This window comes from Garra rufa, chromosome 24, assembly GCF_049309525.1.
Source record: "Garra rufa chromosome 24, GarRuf1.0, whole genome shotgun sequence".
Lineage (NCBI taxonomy): Eukaryota > Metazoa > Chordata > Actinopteri > Cypriniformes > Cyprinidae > Garra > Garra rufa.
The window spans coordinates 18247282-18260472 of NC_133384.1; the positions used below are offsets into that span (position 1 = coordinate 18247282).

Consider the following 13191-nt stretch of genomic DNA (forward strand, 5'->3'; position numbering starts at 1 on the left):
AAATGTATTTATGCATACTTTCTCTGTTTTGTTTTTATAACTGTACTCCCCTAATGGCTTGATGTTTTCTACTGTTTAATAAAAACATTTTTTTTTTTTCAAATGATTCACGATACTGTCACCCTGGTCTATTTAGCTTGGTTTCTCCCATCTCCCCCGCTGCTTTGTGTGTTTTGGTTCCTGCTTAATTTCCCACACCTGTGTATCCAAATCATTGTGTCTTTATAAGTTTGTGTCTTTGCTTTGTTGCTTGTCAGTCTTTGATGTTCCCACCCTGTGATTCCTGAGTTTCCCATTGGATTTATTAAATACCTTTCGTTTTACATCGTCGTTGTTCGTGTGTTCCTGTCTGAATCGTGACAGAAAGACCGACCAATACAGTTTTTTTTTTTGCGTTATACCCCGTTTTTATTTCTCGTTTAGCTTTCTCCAGTCTTTTTGTTTCCGTTGTGTTTTTCCCCATGGATCACCTTCTCCGTCCGGAATTCATCCTTCTTCAGCTGAAGCAGGGGGAATTACCGCTTGAGGTCTACACGTTGATGTTCCAGCTCGTAGCTCATACCACCAGCTATCCTGACGACGCGCTCTGTGCGTTCTATGAAGCAAGTATCAACACGTCATGCAGAGCGCCATCGTCCGAGGACGGCCTTCGAGCGGATTTCGCTGCGTTTGTGGAGTGGACCACTCCAGACCCAGAACCCAGCCAACCACCCCGACTTGCGGGTTACGAGCCTGAGCCCACCGTAGACGGTGCCGATGGGCTCATAACTTCCGACCAGGTGCGAGAGCCGGCCATTACTTCTGCAACGGTGGAGTGCTGCGTGGAGCAAGAAGGGGCGGTAGAGAGCCCTGCCCACTGCACCACTACTGGGGTTGAGCTTGAGCAAGACTTTGGGGAATTAATAGACTGCTTCACGGAAATACCTGCCTGCCTGGATTTCCCACCCACCCTCCCTCCCTTTTCTGTCAAAGCCTGAATCTCCGCTGGTTCCGTCCAGCCGTCCTGAATCTCCGCTGGTTCCGTCCAGCCTTCCAGAATCCCCGCTGTCTTCTGTCTGTCCCCTTGCTCACCCTCAGCCCACCAGCTGTGCAGTGGGCTCGCCGCAGGTCAGCCAGCTTCCATCGGCGTCTCGGCTGGAGGATCCCTCATCTCCACCTGCAGCCTCAGAGTCCTGGACTCCGCCCCGGCCCTCCGACCCTGCGGCTTCACCCCGTCTCTCAGCTCCCTCGTCTCCACCGTCACCTGTCGGTCCACTAGCTCCACCGGGCTCCATCGTCCCTCCGACTCCGCACTGGTCAGTCATTGCCCCACCTTTGCCTATGGACTCTACTCCTCCGGCTGCGCCTCGTCGCTCCGTCCCTCCAGCTCTGTGGATCTCCTCCCTCCCGCAGGCACAGCCTCGGCCCTCTGTCGCTCCGGCTCCGCCGCGGACCTCCGGATCTCCGTCTTTGCCTTGGTCGCCAGAGCCTTGGGTTCCACCTTGGCCCTCCGGATCCTCGGTGTCGCCCATGACCATCGGCTTTCCGTCTCTGCCTCGGGCTCTACAACCACCTGCTCCGCCTCCGTTGGTCGGCCCCATGGAGACGTCAGCCTTCCCTCCACCATGGCTCCTCCCTCCATCGGCTCCAACGTGGCATTCCATCATGGCTGTGTTCTGGGTCCCACCTGGCTCCTCCTGCTCCAGCCCCCTCCTGTCACCTCCTTGGCTCCTCCCTCCATCATCACCTCCATGGACTGTTCTGTCACACCCCTGGACTCTGTATTTTGCCCTCCTCCCGGGAGGCCGTCCTCCACCAAAACCCCCTCCTAGAACTTTGGTCAGTTTTTCTATGTGTCGGCGCGAGGACGCGTCTTCCGGGAGGGGGATGTAATGTCACACCCCTGGACTATTTAGTTTGGTTTCTCCCATCTCCCCCTCTGCTCTGTGTGTTTTGGTTCCTGCTTAATTTCCCACACCTGTGTATCCCAATCATTGTGTCTTTATAAATTTGTGTCTTTGCTTTGTTGCTTGTCGGGTGTTACAACCCTGTGTTTCCTGAGTTTCCCATTGGATTTATTAAATACCTTTCGTTTTACATCATCGTTGTTCGTGTGTTCCTGTCTGAATCATGACAGATACACAGTCTGAAGTCCCAATCAAAATCAAATGATTCGCTATACGCGGTCCGAAGTCCCGATCTGAATCTAATTATTTGCGAACCCGCACCAAAGTCTGATCTGAATCAAATGATTCATGATCCACGTTCCAATGTCCGGATCTGAATAATGATTTGCAATTATCATTTCAAATCAGGACTTGAAATGCGGATCACAAAATGATTTACAAACCCGCTCCGAAGTAACGATCAAATGATTCGCGATACACAATTTGAAGTCACAAATCATTATTCAGATCCAGATTTTGGAGCGCTGATCACAAATTCATTTCACAAAATGATTCACAAACCCACTCCTAAGTTCCAGTCAAATGATTCATGATGCACAATTTGAAGTCCCATTCTGAATCAAGTGATTTGCGAACCCGCACCGAAGTCTGATCTGAATCAAATGATTTGTGATAAGCAGTTCAAAGTCCCGATCTCAATCAAATGATTCACAAACCCACACCGAAGTCCCGATCTCAATCAAATGATTCACGATCCACGCTCCAAAGTCCTGATCTGAATAATGATTAGCGAACCATTTCAGATCAGGACTCGAAACGTGGAACGTGAATCATTCAATTCGTTAAATGATTCACGAACCGCTCTGAAGTTCTGATCAAATGATTCGCGATGCGCGATTTGAAGTCCCGATCTGAATCAAGTGATTTGCTAACCCACACCGAAGTCTGATCTGAATCATATAATTTGCGATACATGGTACAAGTCCCTAACTGAATCAAATGATTTGCGATCCACACTCCAAAGTCCAAATCTGATTAATGATTCGCGAAACATCATTTCAGATCAGGACTGGAAATGTGGATTGCAAATGATTTGCGAAACGCAATCCAATTAGAGCGCTTCAAACCAGTGAATCAATTCAAATGCAATCTGCAATAGGCTGATGATAATAAAACGACAAGTCTAAAAGTCTCCACCGAGGGTGGATTCGGGACGACGGGGGTCCGGGTTAACAAACCCACAGCAGCTGCTGATTTGACAGCTCTGATTGATAAATCAGAGAGTTGTTATTTACTCTGATGCCATCGTGAAGGGCAAAAGTCATCAGAACATAATAACCAGGTTGATGTTAGCTTAGAGCAATGAATTCCTTTCCATCATTAATCATGCACTGGTGGAAAGACATTAACTCATTGTAGGTCCCCAGTGGCCAGTTTACCTCTATCTGTCACACACCACAAAACACTGAACAACTGTTCTCTCCTTCCTGACCGCTCTCACTCTCAGGCACAGTCCACTTGGCACGAACAAGGCCAGAGTACCTTACACGCCATTACCTCTGATAAATTTTTCTCTCAGAAGTTGCCGGTGATATGAAAGGACAGCGCTTTCTGCCATTTACTAGTATGCCATCCATCAGTTTCTCTCAAACTCTGTACATTTTGTGCTTGCGTAGGTGTATGAAGGGAAAGGTGTAGCACACATGACTGTCACGAGCCGCTCTGTGGGACAGTTGGACAAACAGATGGCTTTTGTGTACAAGATAAATTATGTTAAGTGCCCTGATATGACAACACCACATCAAACGAGTGTCAATAACGTCTGAGAGTTAGGTGTACAAAGCTGATGAGATTAAAGTGCGAGTTGCATCTGATTATATCGGGATGCCCTGAAAAAAAAGAAAGAAAAAATACAGCCTTTTTAAGCTTAGTTATATAACTAGCAAAACAGATTGGTTACCGACATGCTGGTCAAATACATCTCATGCACCAATAACTAACTAGCACTGGCCAACTAAAAGAAGTATAAACTTTGGTTTAAATGATATACTGATATTCATAAAAAAGCAAATACACAGCATAAACCATACAGTCTGATTCATAAAAAAAAAAACCGATTTAAACCGGTTCTTCTGAATCAATCAAGAGACTCACCAACTCATAAGTCTGGTAAGTGACAAATCCGAAATAAATACATTTATTTATAATAAATTTAGCTAATTGAAGTAGCAGACTAATTTACAGAAAATCTGACTTAAAACAAGTCAAATGAGGTCAGCTTCAGTAAATAAAAGCACTTTTCTCTTGCACTGTTTTGGTACACAATTTGGACAGAAGCAAATTAGCATATGAATATATCAAAATATATATAATGAGAGAAGCCTTTATGCTGTCAGCGTTGTTATGCAGTAATTAAAACTATCACAGGCTCTTGTATGAAAGAAATATAAAAAAATTAAAAATATATTTATTTTACACGATACGCATCTTGAGTTTTGCCCATTGGTTGCCAAAATTAATTAAACAATTTCATTTTATCAGCTTCTTTGTTACTTATCTCAAAACACAGAAGTTTTATTGGTTGTGCTACAAAATGATGTCAAACTTTTATAACGGATAAAACATGAATATGAATCTCCAAAACATTAATTATTTTACCAAAAAAAGAGGGGTCATACAAAATACATGCAATTTTTTTTAGTACTAACCTGAATATTTCACATAAAATATGTTTACATATAGTCCACAAGAGAAAATAATAGTTGAATTTATAAAAATGACCCTGTTCAATAGTTTACATACACTTGATTCCTAATACTGTATTGTTAACTGGATGATCCACAGCTGTTTTTTTCTTTTTTGTTTTGTGATAGTTGTCCTTGTTTCTTATGAACAGTTAAACTGCCTGCTGTTCTTCAGCAAAATAAAAGGTCCCACAAATTCTTTGGTTTTCCAGCATCTTTTGCGTATTTAAACCCTTTTCAACAATGACTGTATGATTTTAAGAACCATCTTTTTACACTGAAGACAACTGAGAGACTTACATGCAACTATTAGAAAAATGTTCAAACAGTCACTGGTGCTCCAGAAGAAATAACGATGCATTAAGAGCCTGGAGGTGAAAACTTTTAGAATTTGAAGATCAGGGTAAATTGAACTTATTCTGTCTTCTGGGGAACATGTAACTATCTTCTGTAGATTCTGAAGGGCAGTGCTAAATGAAAAAAGTATGGTATTTTGGTAAAAATAGAAAAATGCACACATTTTCATTCTGTTCAAAAGTTTACACCCCTGGCTCTTAATGCATCATTTTTCCTTCTGGAGCATCAGTGAGTATTTGAACCTTTTGTACTAGTTGTGTCCCTCAGTTGTCATAGTGTCAAAAAATGAATCTCAAAATCATACAGTCATTGTTGGAAAGGGTTCAATTATGTAAAGATGCTGGAAAACCAAAGAATTTGTGGGTCTTCAAGGATTTTTCAGAAGAACAGTGAGCAATTTTACTGTTCAGGGTAAACAAGGGACTCATGATCAACTATCACAAAAAAGAAGTCAATAAGTTAAATTTAAGACCTTTTTAAGACCAAGTAAAGAAAATTATGAAATAAACTGAATGGAAAACAATTCTAAACTCTAAATTTAAATTTGATAGTAAAAACGATAACGATATAGTAGAAATGAAAACTCTGTCATTAATTACTCACCCTTATCTTGTTACAAAGCCGTAACTCTTTCGGTTGGGTCGTGGTACTATTGTGGATGCACAATGGAGACTGACACGGAAGAGAAGAAATTGTTAAATTAAGTCGTTATTTTTGTTTTCCTTGTGCACAAAGAGTATTCTCATAGATTTATGGCTGAACCATTGATGTCACATGGACAATTTTAATGATGTTCTTCCTACCTTTCTAGGCCTTGAACATTGTGTTTCTCTCCATGGAGGATCAGAAAGCTTTTGAATTTCATCAAAAATATCTGAATTTGTGTTCCGTAGATGAACAAAGGTCTTATAGGTTTGGAACAACATGAGGGTGAGTAATTAATGGATTTTTTTTAATGTCAGTGTGAACTAATTCCCAGAAAACAAGACTTGTTTCAATTCGCATCTCAAGCAAATGCATCTTGTTTTCAGGATGTTTAGGTACTCGGAAAACAAAACAAAAATACTGAACAAGATAGTTCCCTCAGTGCACCCATAATACACTCTAATTAGGTCATAAAGGTGAATCGTGGGGAACAGTCTTGATGTACATCTTCACAGCATCACAATGTCCAGCCTTTTTGCAACTTACCTAATTACACTACATCAGTGTGAAAGGCCATGTCCTCGTAAGAGACCCTGCGGTCGTTACCCACCGTCACGGATTAATTAACACAATATGGGTCCCTTGAACTCTGACAGATCAACCTAGAGTCATTACTTTTCCACCTGCTTAATCAACCTTCCCATGAAGACCTTCAGCTCCTCAGGATCACACACATACACTTGGTCTCTCGCTTACAACATGATTGAACTCCACTGAAAGAATAAGAGACGCTCATAGACAACGCCGCCCAAACAGATTTTGATAAATGTCTGGTGGATTCCAGGCGCACAAGACCATTAAAGTGTGAATGACATTTGAAGGACTCGGTGCCCTTTAAAAAGCAGGTGCATCCTCATATGGGGTTCAAAGGTAGAGATGCAATTACAGAGATGCACAGCCTCCAGCTCTATTTGTCATCATGGTAAGTCTGATATTTGAGTACGGGCTGCGAAAGGCTCTCTGCAACTCAAGCCAAGAAGCCCCAGATGCAATAATGTCATCAAAAAGGATTGCTGGGAAAGTTTCCGCTTCCTCACTACTCAGAGGTTCACAGACACCAAGCCATGATTAATGTTAGGCTTTGCCAGGAAAAAGTGCTCTTGGGAGAGCAAGAACTTCAAGCTTCTGCTTTTCCATGAATATGTTTTTAATAGTGTCTGAAATTGTCTTAGAAGCTCCTTTTTTAAACATGAAGAGAGAGATGCTGAAATAAGTGTCGGGCCGCGTCTGTCCACTCCACAGAAGAATATTAATGACTTATATGAGGCAGGTCTTGGTTATATGACCAATTCAGATTTTCTACAAATGTCAAAATCTTTGGAGGAAGTTCAGTAAGAATGAGTGATGCACCAATTTTGCACAAAGCTTTAGTGTCTGATTCCCTGACAGACTTCAATGAGGTAATCATAAAAAAAAAAAAATGGACAGGAAATGACTTGTTCTATGGAGCCCCTAAAGGGAATAAATACAAGATGGGTGGAAAAATATATTTTATTTATTGATTTTTTTTTAGAACTGTGTGATATAAACTGCGAGATACTGTATAAACTCGCAATTCTGACTTTTTTTCTGTTTATCTCACTTTTTTTTTTGCTCAGAATTGCTCGCAATTCTAACTATTTTCCAGTTTTTTTTTCCTGTTCATGACGCAATTACGTCTTTTTTTCTCAGAATTGTGTGATATAAACTCTTAATCCTGACCCTTTTCCTGTTTATCTCGCAATTCTGACTTTTTTCACACAATTCTGTATTTTTTTCTCAGAATTGCATGATTTACAAGTTTACAAATACAAGTTTGTATCTCGCAATTCAAACTTTTTCTCGCAATTGCGAGTTTACTGTATATCATAATTATTAATTTTTTTTTTTTTTACTTTTTATCTTACAATTCTGACTTTTTGTGACAAATGTCACAGGCAAAATCTTTTCGAGTAAGTTTAGTAAGAATGAGCGATGCACCAATTTTGCACATAGCTTTAGTGTCTGCTTTACTGACAGACTTATTCAAATAAGGTAATCGCAATAGAAAATGCACATAAAATGACTTGTACTATAGAACCCCTAAAGAGAATAAATACGAGACGGGAGGAAAAATAGCTATATTTCATAGTTTTTTTTTTCACAGTTGTATCGTTGGGAGTCACTCTAAATATGCGGTATCGCTTTTTACTTTCACTTTCTGTGTATACCACACAATGGCAATCGACTACTTACCACACATTTTACAAGATTAGATGTTTGTCATTGGTGCTCAGGATCTGCAAATCATTCACCATCGTCCTATCAATTATCTCTCCTTACTCTGTTTTATGTGGTAAATGAAATTTTATGTAATGTAATCCCGACAAACTGAGCTTTCAAGTTTATTTTCAATAGGCTAGCACAATGAGGTGAATAAGGTACAATATATTGATCTAAAATGACATAAAATGGAGGCATATTTGTACTGAAGATAAAGACAGTTACTTAACTTCAATACACACAGTGCAATTTAATCACATTTCGTACAAACTCACAATTCTGATTTTGCAATTTTGACTTTTGCAATTTTTACTTTATTTCTTAGAATTGTGACTTTATTTCTCAGAATTGTGAGTTTATGTTTCACAATTCTGACTATAACTCATAATTGCAAATTTATATTGTGCAATTCTGAGAAAAAAAAAGTCAGATTTGCGAGTTTATATCTTGCAATTCTGACCTTAAAACTCTCAATTCATAAAATGACTTTTTTCACACAATTCTGACTTTTTTCTCAGAATAGCGTAATATAAACTCAATTGCATCTTATAATATCAGAATTGGGAGACATAAACTCACAATTCTGAGAAATAAAGCCAGAATTTTTATAATAATTTTAGAATAATTTTTTTTAACTTTCATATCTCGCAAATCAGACTTTTTCTTAGAATTTGAGTTCATATCTTGCAATTTTGACTTTATTTCTCGGAATTGTGACTATGTCTCTGAGAAAAAAAGTCAGATTTGTGAGTTTATATATATCTGGCAATTCTGACTTTTTTCACATAATTCCAACTTTTTTCTCAGAATTGCGTGATAAAAACTCACAACTGCAAGAAATAAAGTTTGTATCTGGCAATTCTGACTTTTTCTCACAATTGTAAGTTTATATCTCGCAATTCTGACTTTTTCTCACAATTGTAAGTTTATATCTCGCAATTCTGACTTTTTTTCACATAATTCTGATATCTTTCTCAGTATAGCGTAATATACTGTAAAGTCACAACTGAATGTTATAAAAACAGAATTGGGAGACATCAACTCACAATTCTGAGAAATCAAGTCAGAATTGCGGATACAAACTTTTTTTAACTGTCATATCTCACAATTCTGACTTTATAACTCGAAATTGTGAGTTTATATCTCACAATTCTGAAAAAGTCAGAACTGCGAGATATAAACTCACAATTCTACCTTTTTTCTTTTTTTTCCCCTGTTTAAAGTATTTTTAGAAACTATAAAACCTTTATTTTCAGGATCCTCTGATGCATAGAAAGCTCAAAAGAACAATATTTATTTGGAATAGACATTTTTGTAACATTATAAATGTATTTACTGTCACTTTCAATCAATTTAATGCGTACTTGCTAAATAAAAGTATAAATTTCTTTAAAACAAATTTACAAACATCTTTTGAACAGTATTTTTTAAAAGCAAAATAAAATAGAATAATAACCTACAAGTTTCACGACTGGACTGTTATTGTTCTGACAATAACTCTGATTAAACCTTACCAGTAAGAGTGCATACAGATTGTTTGTTTTGACAATGCATTGGCTATTTTGAGCGAAAACCCACTGATATTTGTCTAAGCAGTGTTTAAGACCACATCCTGTTTAATTCATACCTCTGGGCTGACCTGGCACAAAGCTACAGTTTACTTTGTGTCTTGGCTTTGGCCTGTTGTAGGGTCCATTTCTTGAGGCACAGCCTGTGGGCTCCGGAAGACGGAGCTCAGACTTGCCATTATTGTTTGCAGAGGCTTTTGTGAGTGATGTAAAATACACATGACCACCCGATGGCCTTCACACATTCATCCTTGAGAAAACAGAAATATTTCCAGCCATTGCTTTTACTCTTTTAAATGCTGAAAACGGACTCAGCAAGAGATTAGATAAATAATATTTCTTACTGAAAAAATTGATTGAAATATTTCCCTCATACTATATTATAACACACCATACTGACTTGTTACTACTTAAATGAGCAGAGCTTTTCACATCAAATGAAAATTAAAAAGCTGAGTTAAGTAACTCAGCGTAAAGGTTGTGTGGAGCTATGTTAAGAATTGGATATTTCAGCAGAAGCCTGCAGGTTAAACCTGATATTCTCTGCTCCCAGTCACCTCCACATATCACATTGATTTCTGAAGCCATCGCCACCCTGAAGGGGACAGGAAAACGAGACAGAGGAACTCTGCTTATTTCTGACTGATAAAATTTGACCAAGGCACTGAAATAGACAAACCTCCTGTTTTTCCTCTGGAAAATGGACACGGTTAAGGAAGGTTCACGGGTCAGGGCTTTGAGCTTTTCAAAGGCGTTTCAAAGGATGGCCTGCAGTGTTTAACTAGACACAAAGCTATAAAACAGAGGACACTGTAACAGACACTACTTGAGTGAGAATGGCTAGGATAACAGAGATCTCACACAGACATTATTGAAAATGGGCAAAGCCACAGACGTAAGATATCCTCTATCTGATCTAACAGTAAATTATGGATGAGCAAAGACATAATAGCCCTGTTCCAATAGCAATGACTCACTGCCTACTGTCTACATTTTTTGTTTAGTGATAGTTATAAAAATCCTTCGGGTCCAACAAATTTGGTTTTACAGCATTTTTGTGTATTTGAAGATCCATCTTTTCACACTGAGGGACTCATATTCAACTATTACAGAAGATTCAAATGAAAAAAAACATGCATTAGACTGGGGGGTGAAAACTTTTTGAGTTTTCAGAGTACATTGCACTTATTTTGTCTTCTGGAAAACATGTTACTATCTTCTGTTGCCTCTGAATGGCAGTACTAACTGAAAAAAATATGTAAGAGAAGAAAAAATGTACACATCTCCATTCTGTTCAAAAGTTTTCACCCCCAGCTCATAATGCATATTTTATTCCTTCTAAAGCATCAGTGAGCGTGTGAACCTTCTGAAATAGTTGCATATGAGTCCCTCAGTTGTCCTCAGTGTGATAAGATGGATCTCAAAACCATACAGTCATTGCTGAAAAGAGTTGAAATACAAAAAAATGATGGAAAACCAAAGAAATTGTGGGACCTGAAGGATTTTTCTGAAGAACAGCAGGCAGTTTAACTGTTCAGGACAAACAAGGGACTCATAAACAACTATCACTAAACAAAAAAACACAGCTGTGGATCATTCAGGTAACAACGCAAGAATAAGAATCAAGGAGAGGTAAACTTTTGAACTTTTGAATAATTTTTTCTCTTGTGGACTATATGTAAACATTTTTTTATGTAAAATATATTATTCAGGTCAGTAGTAAATAAACAATAACATCCATTTTGTATGACCCCACTTATTATGGTAAAATAATTAACATTTAGCAGATTCTGAAAGGAGGGGGGGTGTAAACTTTTGACCTCAACTGTATTTGAACTAAATGCTGTAAATTTGAACTTTCTATTCATCAAAGAAGCAACAAATGTAATGATTTATCAGGATCATGTGACACTATAGATTTTCTATTAATATATTAAAATAGATATCAGATGTTAAATTATTGTTAAATAATATTTTACATTATTAAAAATATAGCTTAAGCAAATCTAACGATTTCTAATTATATATTTTTTTGTGTTTCTGGACAGAAAACCCTTTACTTCGGAAGAATGCCGATGATGCCTTTAAATGCCGCCTCTGTAGGCAACTGAGAGTTTTGGAACAGAGAAAATGACTCTCTCTGTTGCAAAAGGCTGTGTGAGACATCTGTTCATTTTGGTTGCAAAGGAAGGAAGGCAAACAGGAAGAAGGAGTCTGAAAGCAAAGAAGCTGTTAAAGAACGATTCAGAGCAGCTTTTGAGACTCACTGTGAACAAACATCCCTGAAAGATCAATGGATTATTGCACAACATCCATCAACATCGTTCACTAACTTGGAATTCAGAGCATGAGAGTATACAGGAAATTAACATCGCATCTTCCCTGAACAATGTAAGGAATGACAGCATCACATCTATTCTGCCATCTACGGACAAACTCCTCCATCTTTTAGAAATAGAGACAATGTCGACACAATGCAAGCTATTGAACCCAATCTGCTAGAAACCAGGTGTTAAAAAGTCTCTGTAATTACATCTGCAACTATGTGAGCACACAGATTTTTTTCTCAGAATTGTGAGATATAAACTCGCATCTGTGAGTTACAAAGTCAGAATTGTGAGATATAAAGAGAATTGTGAAAAATAAACTCGCAAATCTGACTTTCTTTTCAGAATTGCGTGTAGGCTAGCTGCAATTGCAACATAAAGTTGCAAGACATAAAGTCGCAATTCTGAGAAATAATGTCAGAATTGCGAGATATAAAATCAAATTCTAAAATAAACACAATTCTGACTTTATAACACACGATTGGGGTTATTTAGTCAGAATTTGTTAGATATACACTTGCAATTCTGAGAACATATGTCTTTTTTCCCCTCAAAATTGGACTTTATAACTCGTAATTTTATAGTTTATATCTCACAATTCTGTGAAAAAAGATTTGAGAGAAAAAGTCAGAATTGCGGAATAAACTCACATTATATCTCAATTCTGAAAAAAAGTCTGAATTGTGAGTTGATATTTTGCAATTCTGACTTTATAACTCGCAAATAGTAAGTTTCTATCTCGCAATTCTGAGAAAAAAAGTCAGAACTGTGAGATATAAACTTGCAGTTGCAAGAAAAAAAAGTAAGAACTGCGAGATACAAACTCACATTTGTGAGAAAGAAATCAGAATTTTGAGTTTACAATTCGAGTTTATATCACACAGTTTTAAGAGAAAAAGACAGAATTGTGAGTTTGCCTCGCACAATTCTGAGAAAAATTCTGAACTGTGAGATAAAAAGTCGCACTAACCTTTTTTATTTTTTATTCAATTGTGGAAACAGGCTTCCATACTAGTGATTAAAAGTTTGAAGACAGCAATGTTTTATTTTTCTAAGCATTAAGAGTTTATAATGCTCACCAAGGCTATATTGATTTAATCAAAAATACAGTAAATCAGTACTATTGTATTTACAATTTAACACAACTGTGTTCTATTTGGATTCAAACAGCTGCACTGATTCATTTATTTTTTGTTCAGGATTCCTATGATGAAAGTTCAAAAGAGCAGCAGCAATAAAAAGACCCAAAACTCTTGAAAAAACACAACTGATAATATTCACAAGACAGAATCTGCAAAGATGCATTTCTGTGCTGATTTTTGATGAAAAAAAAAAAAAAACACCTAAGTTCTGTGGAATAGAT

At 38.0% G+C, this 13191-nt stretch overlaps 1 protein-coding gene across 1 annotated transcript in view; it reads right to left on the bottom strand.

Annotated features, from left to right (window-relative positions):
- Nucleotides 1–13191, bottom strand: part of cntnap2a (contactin associated protein 2a) — a 598272-nt gene that overhangs the window by 253702 nt on the left and 331379 nt on the right. The window lies entirely within an intron of this gene.